The sequence below is a fragment of the Odocoileus virginianus genome, chromosome 20 (genome assembly GCF_023699985.2).
Source record: "Odocoileus virginianus isolate 20LAN1187 ecotype Illinois chromosome 20, Ovbor_1.2, whole genome shotgun sequence".
Classification (NCBI taxonomy): domain Eukaryota; kingdom Metazoa; phylum Chordata; class Mammalia; order Artiodactyla; family Cervidae; genus Odocoileus; species Odocoileus virginianus.
In genome coordinates this window covers 23,467,546-23,483,451 of record NC_069693.1, presented here as the reverse complement: position 1 = coordinate 23,483,451, position 15,906 = coordinate 23,467,546, and the positions used below count along the sequence as shown (strand labels likewise).

Here is a 15,906-nt window from a genome sequence, read left to right as displayed (position 1 = left end):
GCAACCCACTCCAGTGTTCTTGTCTGGAAAATCCCATGGACAGAGGAGACTGGCAGGCTATAGTCCATGAGGTCGCAAAGAGTTGGACACGACTGAAGCGACTTAGCCCCGCAGCAGCAATGTTGTGTAGAATAACCGAAATCCTTGTAGTAACTTTCTGCTTCTGCTATTCTTGCTGGATTTCTGGACTTTTTATTGTTCCTTGGCACTCAGTCTTCATATGTGATATATTTTACTTTTGTGTTATGTCATCTTATTTACAACATGCTGGTGACAATATATGAACTATTGTTTCCACACACTGTTAAAAGTACTTATCCACACACAAAAGCAAAAATGAGGTTAAAAAGTTCACTTGAATTTGAATCTTTAGTTAAAAAAAAAAAAAGATACAGTTTTAAATTGGCCGTTTGTCCATTAAAGTTTTGTGTTATTATTAGGCCAATTTACATAATATGCTTCTACCACTGAGTTCCAAACTCAACTTAGAACTCATCTTTAATTATTTTTGGAGAATAAATTTGCTGTCACTTACTCTGTCCTTTTCCCAGATGGAGACCTGTGAGAAAATCAAATTCATTTGTCTTCTCCTAAATCAGAAGCTAAACTAGTAACAAAATATATCCATCATTAGTGATTTATTATTTAATGTGAAATGAATTTCTATTACCACCTTCTACTTCTGCCTCTTTTTTGAGAGGGAAGAAGGTGGAAGGGATGGGACTTTCTTTTCCAATGGAAACAGTGCTTCCATTCTGATATGTGATGAAGCAGTCAATGTTCATTCTGACCACGACCTCCATAGCTGGCAGATTTTTATCGACTTTTCACTCAGAATACCTCATTTTTGTCCAAGCATACATGTTACAACTCTTAACTCTTCTTGATCATTTTGATTGCTTTTCCTTACAGCAATTCTTTATTTTTTAATATATTTACAGACTTGTGGATTTCTTAAATTCTTCTGTGACCAAAAGAAGAAGGAATTAAAGAAGAATGCTTCCCTTGGTATGTACACATATCCCATTTGGGATGCCCATGGAATCTTTCTCAGAGTACTTTGTTTCATTCAAAGTAGTTGGAGGTTGATTTCACATGGAGGGTATTCTCCTGTCTGATTTCTTAGATATGATGATTTGGATTATGGATGAAATAGAAATGCCTGACTTAAATTTTAATGGCTTTACTTCTCAAACTCTATGTGTTTTTCCCCGATTTTCCTGAATGAATTTGACTTTTGCTACAAGTGTTTCTAAGCCTTCTGCACACTATGATAAACTCAACAGATATTTAACTTTTGTTCCTGAGGAAATGAATCCAGTTGGTGAAGATTCTATTGGTATGTACGTAGGGACAATCAGCAATTTCTGAGGAAATTCTTGTCATTGTAAGTCATGAGCTTTGGCAGTTTCAGTGGTTAGTTATTGTTGCTCTTGGTGTGAGTGTCATGTGGATGGCATATAGATGTATTCCTTGTTGAGAATGATCATAAGTATGGACCTCTGTTATTCTAAAAATGAATGAAGAATAATGATGGGGAAATCCATAGAGTAGTGAAATAGGATGTTGTTTGGAATTCATTTAATGTTTCTTGGAAGTCATTTCCATGGCAGTAGTTAGACTTGTGGATATGGCAAATGCACTCTCCAGAAAAATTGTGGTTTGGGTTTTCCTAAATAGGGAAAAAGAAAAGAAGAGAGAGTTTTCAGTGTTAAGGCATGTTGGAAGCAGAAACAAGTTGCCATTTGCCATTTTCTATGCCTCTTTCCTATTGCACAATGCTTCTGACCTGGGGAGCATTTCATTGTCCAGCAAAACATCTTTCTTTCTGACCTGAAGTATACAAGGTAAGATTTAGTATTGCTCTGAAAATATGCTCCTCCATCCTGTGATTTCAAAGTAGAGACGTTGTTAAGAAAGAGCAGGGACTGGGGTGACTGCATCAGATATTCATTTGATGAAGTGTTCAGGAAACCAGATGGTTGGTATCAAATAAATGTCTTGATAAAATACTTTAGAAATAAGAACTGGTTCCCATTCAAAATATATATATACCCCTCTGGAGGAATTTGCTTATGACTTTCACCATTTTGTTTTCATTTATATCAAGTAGTTTTAAAAATTAAGTATATCTGTGAGTATAAACCAAGCTTGGACTATAGATTTTAAAAAGTCAGTGTGCTTGACTGGAGATATTTGATCCCTACTTGGTCACCTGGTGTCCTTACCCTGTTTATCAGAGCAACATCAGCTTAGATGGAATACTGACATTTGTGCACATTGAAGCCCCAAATACTTGAATTTTCCAACAATGAGAACACTCTTTGTCTGTGCTAATGGTATGAACTGATTTTGCAGAATCACTGCAGCAAGTTGTAAATGATGTATGAAATGGAAAATTCCTGTCCAGTGCACAGAGTGAATATATACAGTTCTATGCAATCACTGCAGTGCTGGGCTGTTTATTTTAATATTTCCTTCAGATATATAGTAATTTCTTTGGTGAGTCATATCCAGATGCTTATCACTGGCACAGAGCACCAACTTCCTTTATATTCATTTCATATGAATTTCAGCCATGTATTAAGTATACTTAAATTAATAAAATGCTAGATTTGAGAGAATTTGACTTTTAATATTTTATGAAAATCACAGCAGTACACTAGCCAGATAGGAAAATTAGAAATCATTTAATCTCGTCATTGAAAAATATCCTGTTTACATTTAGTATTTATCTTTTAAGGCTTTTATCCCTGTGGTTAGACTTCATTCATTAAAAGAAAATTATTAAGTTGTCTTATTTGTAAATTTTTATTCCCCATTGCCAGTAAGGCTTGAATATCTTTTTATGCTCTTCTACAATGGAACTTTATCACTGCATACTATTCAATTACACGAGTGTAGCATGAAGATTTACCTGTTCTTATTGAACAGTGAACATTTAGATCGTTTCTAGGTTTGCTGATACAAATATTTCCTATATAGGCACTGCAATTTTATGTGATTTTATTAATTTTGGTATATGTTTTGTAATGCCACTCTTTTTTTTTTTTTTTTTTAAATTTTTATTAGTTGGAGGCTAATTACTTTACATCATTACAGTAGTTTTTGTTATACATTGATATGAATTAGCCCTGGATTTACATGTAATGCCACTCTTGTCTCCTTTCAAAATGTTGTCTCTTTCAAAATGTTCTTAGTTACTGTATTTGTTTTTCGTGTTGGAGTTTGATGATAATCCAGTTAGAACTGGCATCTCTGTAAAACTGTGTCATTATTGTTGGCAGATTTTCTAACATGGATTCATCTTAGTATACCAGAAGTAAGCATCCCTAATTAGGTCACGATAATTTTTTATTTAGAGCTTCTACATCTAATGCCTAAGATGTATCTGTAAAGTTCTCTCTTTGTGCCTTTTCTGTTAATATTCTGAATGAGGGTCTCATAACATTAGTTAACAAGATTCCTCCATCTTCTCTGGCCCTCCTCCCTACCATGCTCTGGAGGCATTTAAATAGTATGGAGGTACCCCCTGTTCTTTAAGTAATGTCTGCATTTGGCTTATTTGGAGGGATAATTTCTTTGAAACCTCTCATTTCCTCTCAAGGTTATATTTTTTTTTAGATTTTTTTCCATCTTCATACTAGCTTCTTAAGTTGCATGTTCAATTTATGTTTACTATTTAAACTATTTCAAACTACACATTTTCCCATGACTTTCATTTTAGCTGAATCACATGACTTTTGATATGTTATATTCATTCATTTTTAGTAATTTAATGTATTTAAATTTAATAAATCATTCACTAAAAACCAATTTAATTCATTGTTTAATAACCTGAGGTATTTTTATATTCTCTATGCCCCAAAATTCTTTCAAAAGAGTAAATTTTAAAATAGTTGAATTTTAAGATTTCATCTGTTATTAATTTCTAGTTTAGTTGTCTCTGAAATACACCTGGTATGACTTTTACTTAAATTCTACTGACATTGTCTTTATGAAACAGTATACATGGTCATCTTTGGAAAGGGAGTCTATGGGCACTGGAGATGAAAGTTATTTTATCTAGAGTAGAAAATTTATTGTATTATCAAGCTTTTCTATATCATAGCTTATTTGTGTGTGTGTGTGTCTTCTTTGGGCAATTGTGAGGGATGTTAAAGTCCTTTATTAATTTGTTCTTGTCATTCTTTAACTCTTATTTATAGAGGTATTTGCATTCTGACAGAGAAGTATTATTTGACACACAAACATTGTATATTTGTGTTGAATTTTACTACCTTAATATAACATCTCCTTTGAACATTTCATATGTTTTGCCGTGAATTTTCTTTAATGTTATTATTAAAACCACTATTTTCCTTTTATGTGTATCTCTTTAACATATCTTTGCTCATCTTTTACTCATCCTCTTTGTACTCATTTGTCTTAGCTATATGTCTTGTAAAAAAATACATAATTGGATTTTATTTTGTAGCTCAGTTTTCTACTTTTTATCTTCTCACAGAGAAGTTTAAGCCATTTATAGTTATTGTTATAAACAATTTATTTGACTCACTTCTTTCATTTTTTTTTAAATTCTTTGAGTGATTTTTCCCTTATTCTTCTTTCTTTGAGCATGTAGACTATATCATTCTTTGTTAATTTTTAATAGAGTATATGTTTGATATTAAATTCTATTTTCATTTGTTTCTCCAAAGCATTTTTTAATTTGTATGTCCCTCTCAAATTTACATCTTCTAATTAAATGGAAGAATCTAGCACACTTCCTGCCCTAACATGTGTACCATAGCTTTTTCCCAGTCCTATATTTTGGACTTTGTTTCTCCTGTCTTACGTTTTAGAAAAAGCATAATTAAAAAAAAAATCATTATTCTTATAACATATGCCTTATTCTTCAAGAATAATATTTTTATTTACATTTAGCTTTTAAAATAGATGTGCTATAATTTTATGTCTTTGTTTAACTTGTTTCATCATTCCCAGTTAGATCACTATACTTTCTTTCTTCTTTTTGAGCTCCTAAATTCGTATTTGTCCGTTAGTGAGTTTGGGTATGGCTTTAGATATTTTTTCAAAAAGAATGCGTGGTTTGTATGTTTTCTAAAATCATATATTTGTGATGATATTTCTTTCTTCTTTGTTTAGGTATACATTTCTTGAGTTGTACCATTTCCCTTCAAATTTCTGTAATTTTGTTATATTGATTTTTGCATCAAAGGAAAGTCTGAGTCAAGGCTTTACTTTTCTGTGTATAATCATTGGTGTGTGTGTGTGTTGTTTTCTATGCCTTGGTTTTTGTGAGACTTTATTCTTGTAACTCAAAAATTTTAACAGAATGCACCTAAGTATGGGTTTGAATAATAATAATCAACCCTTTCATCTTTATCCACTGGAATTTTTTCAGTTGATGAGTGTTTTCATCTATTATAACTTAAATTGTTAGAGTTGTCACATATATTATGATCTTCTCAAGAACCCCAGTGACCTAGATGTTGAAACAGTACGTTCTGTGAAGGCAGGAGCCATAGCAGTCTTATTCACTGCTCTGTACCTGGGAATATAGGTCCAATGCCTGGTGTATTCTAGACATTCATAGATAGTTAGATAATAGATAGATGAATGATAAACCCCACCTCTGACCTTCGTGTGTATGTTTTCCTCTCTGATAATTTTAATCTTATTTTTTCATCTGCTTGTAGGGATGTTTTGTGAAATAGGCTTCCCAGGAAACCATAAAGCTGAAGGTTCTACTTCAGGATTAACATGCTCAAGGTTAAGCTACTTGGACACTGACACTGCTTCCCTTGTCTCCTTCCCCTGTTGTCTTACGAAGATATAGCTTTAACAGAACTATCTTTAGCTTGAGAATCAGCAAAATTTCCTAAGTTTCATAAATCTAAAACATTCCCTCTTAACACATAATGAGATCCAAAGCCTCCCTCTTGACCAGAGAATATCACTGATAACTGACTGCTTCTCTGTCAGTTAGCCATTGTTGCATAACAAACCACCTTCAAATTTAGTGGCTTAAAACAACAATTGTTTATTAGCTTGTTATTCTCTTTGGGCTGGGCTCATCTGTGCAGCTCTGTAAGTCTCACATGTGTGCACTCATGTCACTGTATTCAGCTGCAGGTGATTTTGATGGCCTCATACGTGGATCTGGTGTTAGAGGACAAGACTGAGAGTTTCTAAAGCAGCAAGAGTGGGGAAACCCCAATACACAAGCACTTTTCTAGCCTCTGCTGGCATACTTTGCTAAGGTTCCATTGGCCAAGGAAGGTCACCTGACTAGTTCAAATTCAAGGGATAGAGAAATTAACTCTAGTTCTAAATTGGAGGAACTTTCATGTCATATTGCAATGGCATGGATACAGGGAGTGAGCAAATGTGAGGCCATCTTTACAGTTCACTCCCAATCACTCCTATTTGGGATTCTGGAAACCAAAGGTATTCATACTGAAACATATCTATCCATTCCTTACTCTGTTGTTCTGTTGGCCAATTAAGTTGGAACTTAATCTAACCTTACAGTGTGTGTTTGATATGTAGTCTCTCTGAAGAGTTACACTGTGCTCTTTCTACATTATCATTCTGGTATTTGCTGTCTTTAATGTAGATTTGGTGGCTCAGAGGTTAAAGCATCTGCCTCCAATGCGGGAGACCCGGGTTCGATCCCTGGGTCGGGAAGATCCCCTGGAGAAGGAAATGGAAACCCACTCCAGTATTCTTGCCTGGAAAATCCCATGGACGGAGGAGCCTGGTAGGCTATAGTCCACAGGGTTGCAAAGAGTCAGACACAACTGAGCGACTTCACTCACTTTAATGTAGATTTGCATTCTGCCAATGCATTTTTGGTTATGTATAGTCTCTTCTTACTGCATTCATCTTTTTTTTTATTCTGTTACCTTTTCATATTTTTATGTATAGTCTCTTCTTACTGCATTCATCTTTTTTTTTATTCTGTTACCTTTTCATATTTTTCCTTATAGTTTTCTGTACCTTTCATGGTGAAGTCTGTTCCACAAGCATCATATTTTTCAGAAAAGTGATCTTTCTCTGAGTTTATGGGATGTTTTTGTTCCCTTTCAAATAAGTCTTAGAAATGCTTTGTTTGGTATTTGTCAACAGAATAGGGGGTTTGCTCTTATGTCTATCTTATCGTGTGGTGGATCAGATTTCCTTCTTGGGTGTGTATATGGAGGATATATTAATGTGCATGCATGCTCAGTTACTGAGTTGTCTCCAACCCTTTTCGACCCCACAGACTGCAGCCTGCCAAGCTCCTCTGTCCATGGGATTTTTCCAAGCAAGAATACTGGAGTGGGTTTCTATTTCTTTCTCCAGGGGGTTTTCCCAACCCAGGGATCACACCCACATCTCCTGCATTGGCAGGCAGCTTCTTTACCACTGAGCCACCTGTGGAGCCCTGTATGTACATACCTCCTAGTCCAATTCCCAGTTTTTAGGGAGAATCATTTAGAAAGTGAATCCCTGAAAGCTCAGTCTCTGTTCAAATGGGATACATAAAAATGTCACATTTCTGGCATGCGCTCCTTAGGTCTAAAGGCCCTGACAAATCTCTTGCTTGCTGATGATGAGAGTGATAGAGATCATTTTGACAGCAGAGGGAATGTGATCTCTTCTCCTGTCTGCTCTGTTTACGTGCAGGTTTTGTGACTTTTTGGCAAACATTTTCATTAATAATATTTTATACACACAAAATTAAATATGTAACATATGTATATTATAAAGCATAAAAATGAATATCAGTAAACTTATGACTCAGGTTAAGATGAAAAACACAAGCAGGGCCATGATATCTACCTTCTGGACCTTACCTGGTCCTCATCCTACATCTGCCCATCAAGAAATAACCACTATGCTGAACATGGGGCTTACTACTCCCTTGCCTTCTCGCGTTTATGTGTAACAATTCCTTTTGGATATGCAGATACGTCATGAAAGTACATAAATATAAATATATAAAAGTGTGAGGTGGAAACAATTATAAGATCTTTCTTAGGCTCATTTTAATGCATGCAGAATATTAGTATTGATCATTTGTACCTTTTCCCTTTTTAAATTATTTTTTTTCTGATTAGTTTATCATTTTTTTTTTAATAAATTTTGGCTTTGATCATTTTCTATAACAGTTCTTTTTCTATTTTACTAATTTCTGCTCATCTTTATTATTTGATTTTGGGACTGAGTTCTGAAGAGTAGGTAGAATTTGGCCAATTTAAGAGCATAAAGGGCTTCCCAGGTGCCACTAGTGATAAAGAACCCACTCGCCAATGCAGGAGATGTTAAGAGAGGTGGGTTCGATCCGTGGGTTGGGAAGATTCTCTGGAGGAGGGCATGGCAACCCACTCTAGTATTCTTGTACATGGAGAATCCCATGGACAGAGGAGACTGATGGCCTATAGTTCATAGGGTTGCAAAGAGCTGGATAGGACTAAAGTGATTTAGCATGCACGCACGTGTGCAAGAGCATAACATCCTTAAATATTTGTCAGTACTCATGAGAATATTGGAAATAGTGTTTTAATGTCTGTTGTTGAATCATTATGTCAGGCGAGTGTATGCTCTTCAGTTCTATCTCGTCGCAACAAATATTTGGAGTGACAGACACTAAAGCCCTTGGCGTTTCGCAGTTCTCAAGTCTCAAACGGACCCTGTTACAGCTCTTAAACAAATCAGTGTTAAGCTCTGTGTTGCAGCTCTATTTTATTTAGATAATAGCAGGAACATCCATCCTCGAGGTGTGAGGGCATGTCCACACAAAGACTTGAAGGGAGGAGTGGTCGCATGTTGGGGGCAGTGGTGGGGGTGGGGCGCTGCGGGGAGAGAGAAAGAGGGAACACACGCCGCGGACAGAAAGAGAAAGCGCTTTGGCTCCTCCTTTTATATGTTTTTTCCTCCCCCTGGGCCTAGCCTATGTAAATGGGGTTAGCCAGGAATGCTGTTTGCTCTACCTGAGGTCCTCATTCCAGTCCTCGGAACTTCCTTTGTTCTATTTCTGTGGGCTTTTCCCTTCCTCGTCTTTTAGCCACCGCCATTTTGGACTCCTGTTTCCTATTCTAACTACCTAGCAATTAGTCCTACCAGATCCCCTGGAATTCAGAAATGTTGAATAGAAGTCTTGTACACTTAGAATCATTTGATTTCATTTAAATATGAATATTAATTTCTGAAATATTGGTGATATTTTAAGTCTCATATTCACCTCCTAGGTTTACCATATTCACCCTATTCCCAGAATATCTTTGTTCCTTCTTTTTCTAACTCTTGATAAGAGCAGATTATAAAGTGGGCATGTACCTCCTAGGGTTGCCACATTAGAAATTGTATGACAGTGTTTTCTAATGGATTTTGTCTTATGTACATGATTCTGTCCTTAAACTATTATCGATTTTCGTTTGCTTTGATTACCTGTATCCCCTCTCGTGCATCCCCTCCACCCTGAATCTGTCCACATTCTTGGATCGTATCAGTTTTCTTCACCTACTGTTTCTGTCTTAGAAAAAAGCAGAAGGATGACACAGTTAAATGGGCCATTTAACTGAAGAAGGGCATGTCACACATTCTTTTTCTATATATATAATGAGAGAGGGGTATATAGGTTAATGTATGTATTTATAGAGATGAATATTATAGCTATTTTATGATATTTAAGACTAAATGCCACAGTTTTTTTTTTTTTTTTTTTTTAAGTAAGCCTAAACTTCCCTTTAAGGAAAGCCGAGAAAAGTAGTAATTTGGAACTAGTTGGCTTAACTTAAAAAGCTCCCCTGTGACATCGGAGTGTGTTTCATGCAATTGCTTTCTTAGACTTGCTCATTAAAATATTGACTACTCTTTTTCTTCAGTAAATGCTAATCCCGGCTCCCATGTAAATGTATTTACATTTCACTGCAGGCAGCCTGCCAGGTTAGAAATAAAACCAATTTGTTAATATCACTATTTCCTTTTCAGCAAAGAAAATATGCATTAAATTAAAGGCTCTCTAAAAATAATAAGAAATGACTTCAGTTGATACCAACCATTTATTTGTCTCTCTGACTTAGGCTGTGACAGCTCATCTTTTTCAGCCTGCATTTCTCTGTTCCTCTCTGCTCTGGCCATCTTCTGTGCAAAGCTCTGGATCCTTAAAGACCCCAGTCCAGGCCCTAATGTTCACTTTGCCCCATTCTCATCACCTTTCCCACTGTTGCACCTTTGCTAATCCCTGCCAGCACCTATCTGAGAATGCAAAACACTGTATTTAAAAGAACGTGAGCAAATATGGTTAATCCTGGTCGATGACATGCTGCTTTGCTGGAGCATTCTCCCCAGAAATCTGGGAAATCTTTGAACTGCAAGAAGGTTCCCATTTGGTTTACGATTCGTAAGTGGATCAGTGTTATTAAAATCCACAGGAGTTCTTTGTTCATTTAGTCATTCTGAGGGCCACCCATCAAGTACTTCTATATACTATTTTGCACAAGAGCATCTTCCCAGAGCCCATAGCTGCTTCTTAAATAATCCTTCTATAGAAAGCAACTAGTTGTGCAACTGTACATCAAGTCATATTAGAAACTGGAGAATGTTTATGCACATTGTATTATCTGAACTTGTGAGGTCAAGTGAATTTTCAGTAAAGCTAACAAGGTATTGTTAGCATACTTTGCTTGGCTAAATGCTACTTTTTACTTTGTTGATTACTTTTTAATAAAATGAATTGATTGATATTTGCTATTATTCCTGTAACTTGTAAAAAAAAAATAATCATTTGCAAATGCCCATAGAAATGGCCCCGAGAAAAATAAAATTTGGCATCTAAAATTTGGTACATAGATTTTGTTACTCTCCTGATTTTTCTTCTTATTTCATTTCCCTTGTTTTCTGGTCCAGTCAAATGTTGGCTTTGGCTCTATCAAGTTTAGAAGGATGAAGTCTTACAATTTTCATGTTCTCTTTCTACATCGGGGAAAATATTAAAGAAATAAAATAGTTAAGCTAAGTGATTAACGATTGCCTCCTTCCCACCTTTTTCTTAACTTGCTTTAAGTCCTAGGGTCAGTCCTAAATTCTTTACTGTACTGACTCCACAGTAGCCATCAAAATAAGGAAATCTTTCCCCTCTTCAGTCCTTTCACCTTTCAGAGTTTTATTCTGTCTTATACCCATTTAGTTTGAAGGGAGTTGTTGGCCTCTTGCATCTTTTTTAAAATATATATATATATTTTTTTTTTCTGTTGGTATGGCATCATGTCCAGTTGCTAAATCCTGTACAACCTTGAGCTGGGTGCATACCAACAGTTTAATGACCCTTCTGGTATAGTCTTTGGTCCAAAAAGTGGTCAGTGTTGAGACGCTTCTCAGGAAGAGAGATATACCAGTGCGTAGTTGCTCTGTGAGGAAAACCGCCTCATCCAGCTGGTAAGCGATTTATGCCCTGAAGCATGAAGATTTCATAGCCCTTGTCATTTTATCCTTCCTGGTGTCGCTGCAGGTGCTATTTTTATTCATATAAATATTTAATCTTCTATAAAACTTATTAAGCTGTTGGCCTCAATAACATTTTTTGGCAGCAAGATTCCTAGGTTAAAGGGACACAGTCAAGTACAACAGCTTAGCTCAAGATCATAGTTTTAAATAAAGGCATAAAAGGTAATTTTTCTGAGATTTAGAAAAAAAGACTCCAGCAAAGCTGTTTGGGGTTCAGCTATGGCATTTCCCAATAATGCTTCCACAGTCTCAGTAGCACTGAGTTGGCATCTAAGAGACCAGGAAGCAAGCTCAGTTGAAATTAAAGTGAGAGTAGTTCATATATATCTTTTTCTGGACCCGGTAAAGATGAAAAGTAGATAAAATATATAGGCATTCATATCTCCACATTAAAAGTAGTTGGCTTCTTTGGATGGATACTTCCTGTTAAAATAGATGACCTTTCCCTGAACTTCTTCATTGGATAGAGGACCAAGAGGTAATGAGTGGTGGCATCTTCTAATTCCTTTTAGATAGTTTTCTGGAGATCAAGTGAAGGTTTCTCCAGTTGAATTTGATTTAGCCACAACCATATTGGAAATTTAAACATAAGCATCTAGACTTATGTGCATGGACCATCCAGATGGATGTGGATTAACTCTGGAATCACACATTTCTTTGTCTTCCTGGGTATTTATAGTAGCTGATACATTTGACCTTGAACTAGCTGGACAATGATGGACACTTGTACCACAAAATATTCTGGCATGTATAGACCTATACTGGTTTAGAGACTGTATCTAAGTTAGATGAATTAATCTCTATTGGCAGCCCTAATATAGGAAGTTTATGATTCTTAAGGAAGAAAAATAACATACATGTTAGAAATAGAACATAAACCATGGGATATGTAATGAAGTTATACATTATGAGGAATTATAAGGGCTGTGTAAATTCAGAGAAGGTATTGGTTATTATTGAACAAAATGCTTTAAGAGATGGCAGTGGTTGACCTGATTCTTCTGAAAACCTGAGATCTGGGCAAGGGAAGAGAAAGTGAGTGGGTGAGGCATTAGTGAGGAGGAGGGCAGGGCTACCATTCAATAGCAATACAACTTCAGTGTAATAGGTTCTGTGACTTCTAAAATAGATTCTCACCTAAAGAATCATAATGAGATTAAGTGTTGGTTCAATCCAGTTTATGTGGTACTAAATTTGGTGCTATTCTTTCTTTTATAATTATTATCCTTTCTACCGATGTAATTAAAAAAACATTCTAACAGGTCCAAATATCAAGGTCCAGAAATTTTTTTAAAAAATATCATTAACTCATCTTGCTTAGCAATACTTTAGTTCCTTTTGTTAAGTAAGTGACCAAACTGTCATTCATGCTGGCTGAGTGCAGACTGGGATAGCCCTTTAGAAACCATGTTAGCAGCTTTTTATAAAGTTAAGTATGCATATACCATATGACCTAGAAAACCTACTCTTAGGGATTTGTCTAAGAGTAGTAAAAACTTTCTGTCACATCAAAACTTCTCAGTGAAAGTTTACAGTGGGTTTATTAATAATTACCCAAAGTTGGAAAGAGTACAAGTGTCCTTCAGCTTGTAAGTGAATAAGCAATGGTATATCCATATGAAGGAATACTACTTAGTAATAAAAAGGAATGGACAACATGGAAAAATCTCAAATGTATTATGCTAAGTGAAAGAAGCCAGACTCAAAAATCTCCATGCTGTTGATTCTGTTTACACTGCATCCTGGAAAAGGCGAAATTATGGGAAAAATAACAGATTGGTCACTGCCCAAGGACTGGGGCTTGGGGGAAGGGTTGACTGAAATTAGAAGGGTGTTTTGGGGAAGTGATGGAACTTTTTAGTGTCTTGGGGTTGGTGGTAGTTACCTGACTATGCATTTGGCAAAACTCATAAAACTATGCACCAAAATGGGTGGATTTTTTTCATGGTAATTATACTTCAATAAAACTTACTTAAAAAAAAAAGTGGCCAACCGTATGTTTTTCACAAATCTTGCATTATGACCTTACATTGGTTTCCTGTGCTACAGTTTTCATTGTTTCACATACTAGCATCTTTTCCCTCTTAAAAGTTCTTGTTATAATCTTCCATCATCCCTTGAAGAAATGTTTAAAACTCTCTAAGAATTTTGGTGGAGATGCTCAAAGACCTAAAATGAATGGTCAGAGTTCCCTTTGAAAACACAAGTATTTTAAATGTAAAGAAGAACTACTTTAAAAGGACTGTTTCATATATTGAATAGGTGACTCTTTTGAGACATGGTTATGTCATGATAGAACCCATATGACTTCTTTGCTCTGTAACAGATCCATAGACCTTATAAGATGTGGAGATTTGAACCCTTTAAACCAGTCTATGCATTCATTTTCCAGATACAAATAAACTCTCTAGTTCATTGTCTCCAAAATTTCACTCAGGCTGCTTAAATGATATTGAAGAAAAATCACAAAACTTGCTGTGTGGTACAGTGGGAAAAAAAAAATCATTTGTTCTTCAGCAATGCCAAACCATCTCGCTATTTGTCTGTGGTTTAAAATTTTTATTCATATCTCACTTGCTTTTAAAATGGATTTGGGGTGGCTCCTCTTAGTGAAGTAGATTTTCTGAAATTTATCCTTTTCACCAGGTCACTTTCCCACTTCCAAACCCTTCACTTTGCTAGAACAATCTATCTGTTAAAACCCTGGACAATGTACTGCCCTCTAGCTGGGTATCAGCTCTTTTCAAAAGTGAAGTCCAGCTATGATCTGAGGGATCGTCTCTTCAGTGGTAGGTCCCCAAGCACCAGTTATGTTCCTTCTCATTACATGTGTCACCCTATACTTAATTAATTACTTATTCATCTCCTATGTTGGAGAAGGCAATGGCACCCCACTCCAGTACTCTTGCCTGGAAAATCCCATGGACGGAGGAGCCTGGTAGGCTGCAGTCCATGGGGTCGCAAAGAGTCAACACGACTGAGCGACTTCACTTTCACTTTTCACTTTCATGCATTGGACAAATGGCACCCCACTCCAGTGTTCCTGCCTGGAGAATCCCAAGGATGGGGGAGCCTGGTGGGCTGCCATCTATGGGGTTGCACAGAGTCGGACACGACTGAAGCAACTTAGCAGCAGCAGCAGCATCTCCTTTGTTAGACCCTGAGTGCTGTGGGGCCGTGCATCTCTTAATCACTGTTGTATTCTCAGCTGACAGGAAACACTAGCAAAATATTTGTTGAATAAGTGAAGGGTACCTGTCATCCCTAACGGGCCGTTCTTGTGTTACTCCCCCCCTTGCTTATACCAGTTTATACTTTAAATACTTTTGGAAATAGTTTAGCTATCATATGTCTGAAAAATATTATTAGTAAGAAAAGCAAGATTTTTGCCATTACAGTTATTTTTGTTTGGGGCCTCAGTGCTTTGTTACAATTTCCTCTTTGATACTTGGTTTGTATATTTGCCTGCTTTTGTTTGTCTCTTTTGGGTTTGGCTGGATATAACCAAGTGGCAGCCCCTTCCCACGAGAGTTTTGTACAGTATGTGCCATGTCTCACTGTAGCTGATATATGAGTAGCACCTAATATGCAGCTCGTGGGCGGTCTCTTCCTATGTAAATGAAGGTAATTGTTCTTAGGATGTGAAGTCCAAGATGGCAAATACTATGAGATTGCAAATTTCAGCATAGATCTCTGGCTATTTGTGGATATTGAGTGATTATTTTTAACCAGTTGAAATCACTGAATCAGGGTCTCACCATTTTAATAATTGGGTTTCTGAAAGGATATAAATATGTAGCCATTACATAGAACTTATATACTTTATACAGGCATGTGCATATATAGAGCTTTACCTGTAAATTTTAACTATGTTGGATTTTTGAATTAGAAATTGATGCAGTTGTTAGAGGCTTAGTTCCTCCATTTAATATAGCTTTGTTCTTAATGGGAATTTAGGTCAGCACTGAACAGTGCCAGGGCATCCCAAGAATTTCCCCCAGAAAACAAGGATGCCAGACATGCAGAAGAAGGTCAGCAACACTGTTTGGTGAAGTTATATTCCCTCCTATCTGGCAGCAGTGCCTGGTTCAGTTTAGAGAGCAGAGACTTAAAAAAGGATTTTCTTTTTCTCCTATTTTTTTTTTTCTTTTCCTTTTTAAAAGTCGTTTTCCTTTCCCAACATAAAAATTGTTTCCTATCCAGTTCTCTCTGAAAACAACATATCTATTTAGAGAAAAATGTAAACTCACTATGTCACGTTTCCAAGCAAGCCATATTTTCTGCAATCCCACTAAGTTCTATAGCCTTGTGAGTCCTTTGAGTCCAAATGATACTTAGGTAAGGACATACAGTAAAGATGGGAGCGAGTTACAGCCGCAGAAGTTCATTTCGCCAAATGAGAAAGAAATG

At 36.2% G+C, this 15,906-nt stretch overlaps 1 long non-coding RNA gene across 2 annotated transcripts in view; it reads left to right on the top strand.

The window, feature by feature from the left end:
- The first annotated feature begins 939 nt into the window (after positions 1–939).
- LOC139029892 (uncharacterized) overlaps positions 940–15,906 on the top strand; it is a 475,454-nt gene continuing 460,487 nt past the window's right edge. For both annotated transcript variants that reach the window (XR_011482172.1, XR_011482173.1), the window contains exon 1: positions 940–1,008. This is a non-coding gene — a long non-coding RNA (uncharacterized lncRNA). The remainder of the gene's footprint in view (positions 1,009–15,906) is intronic.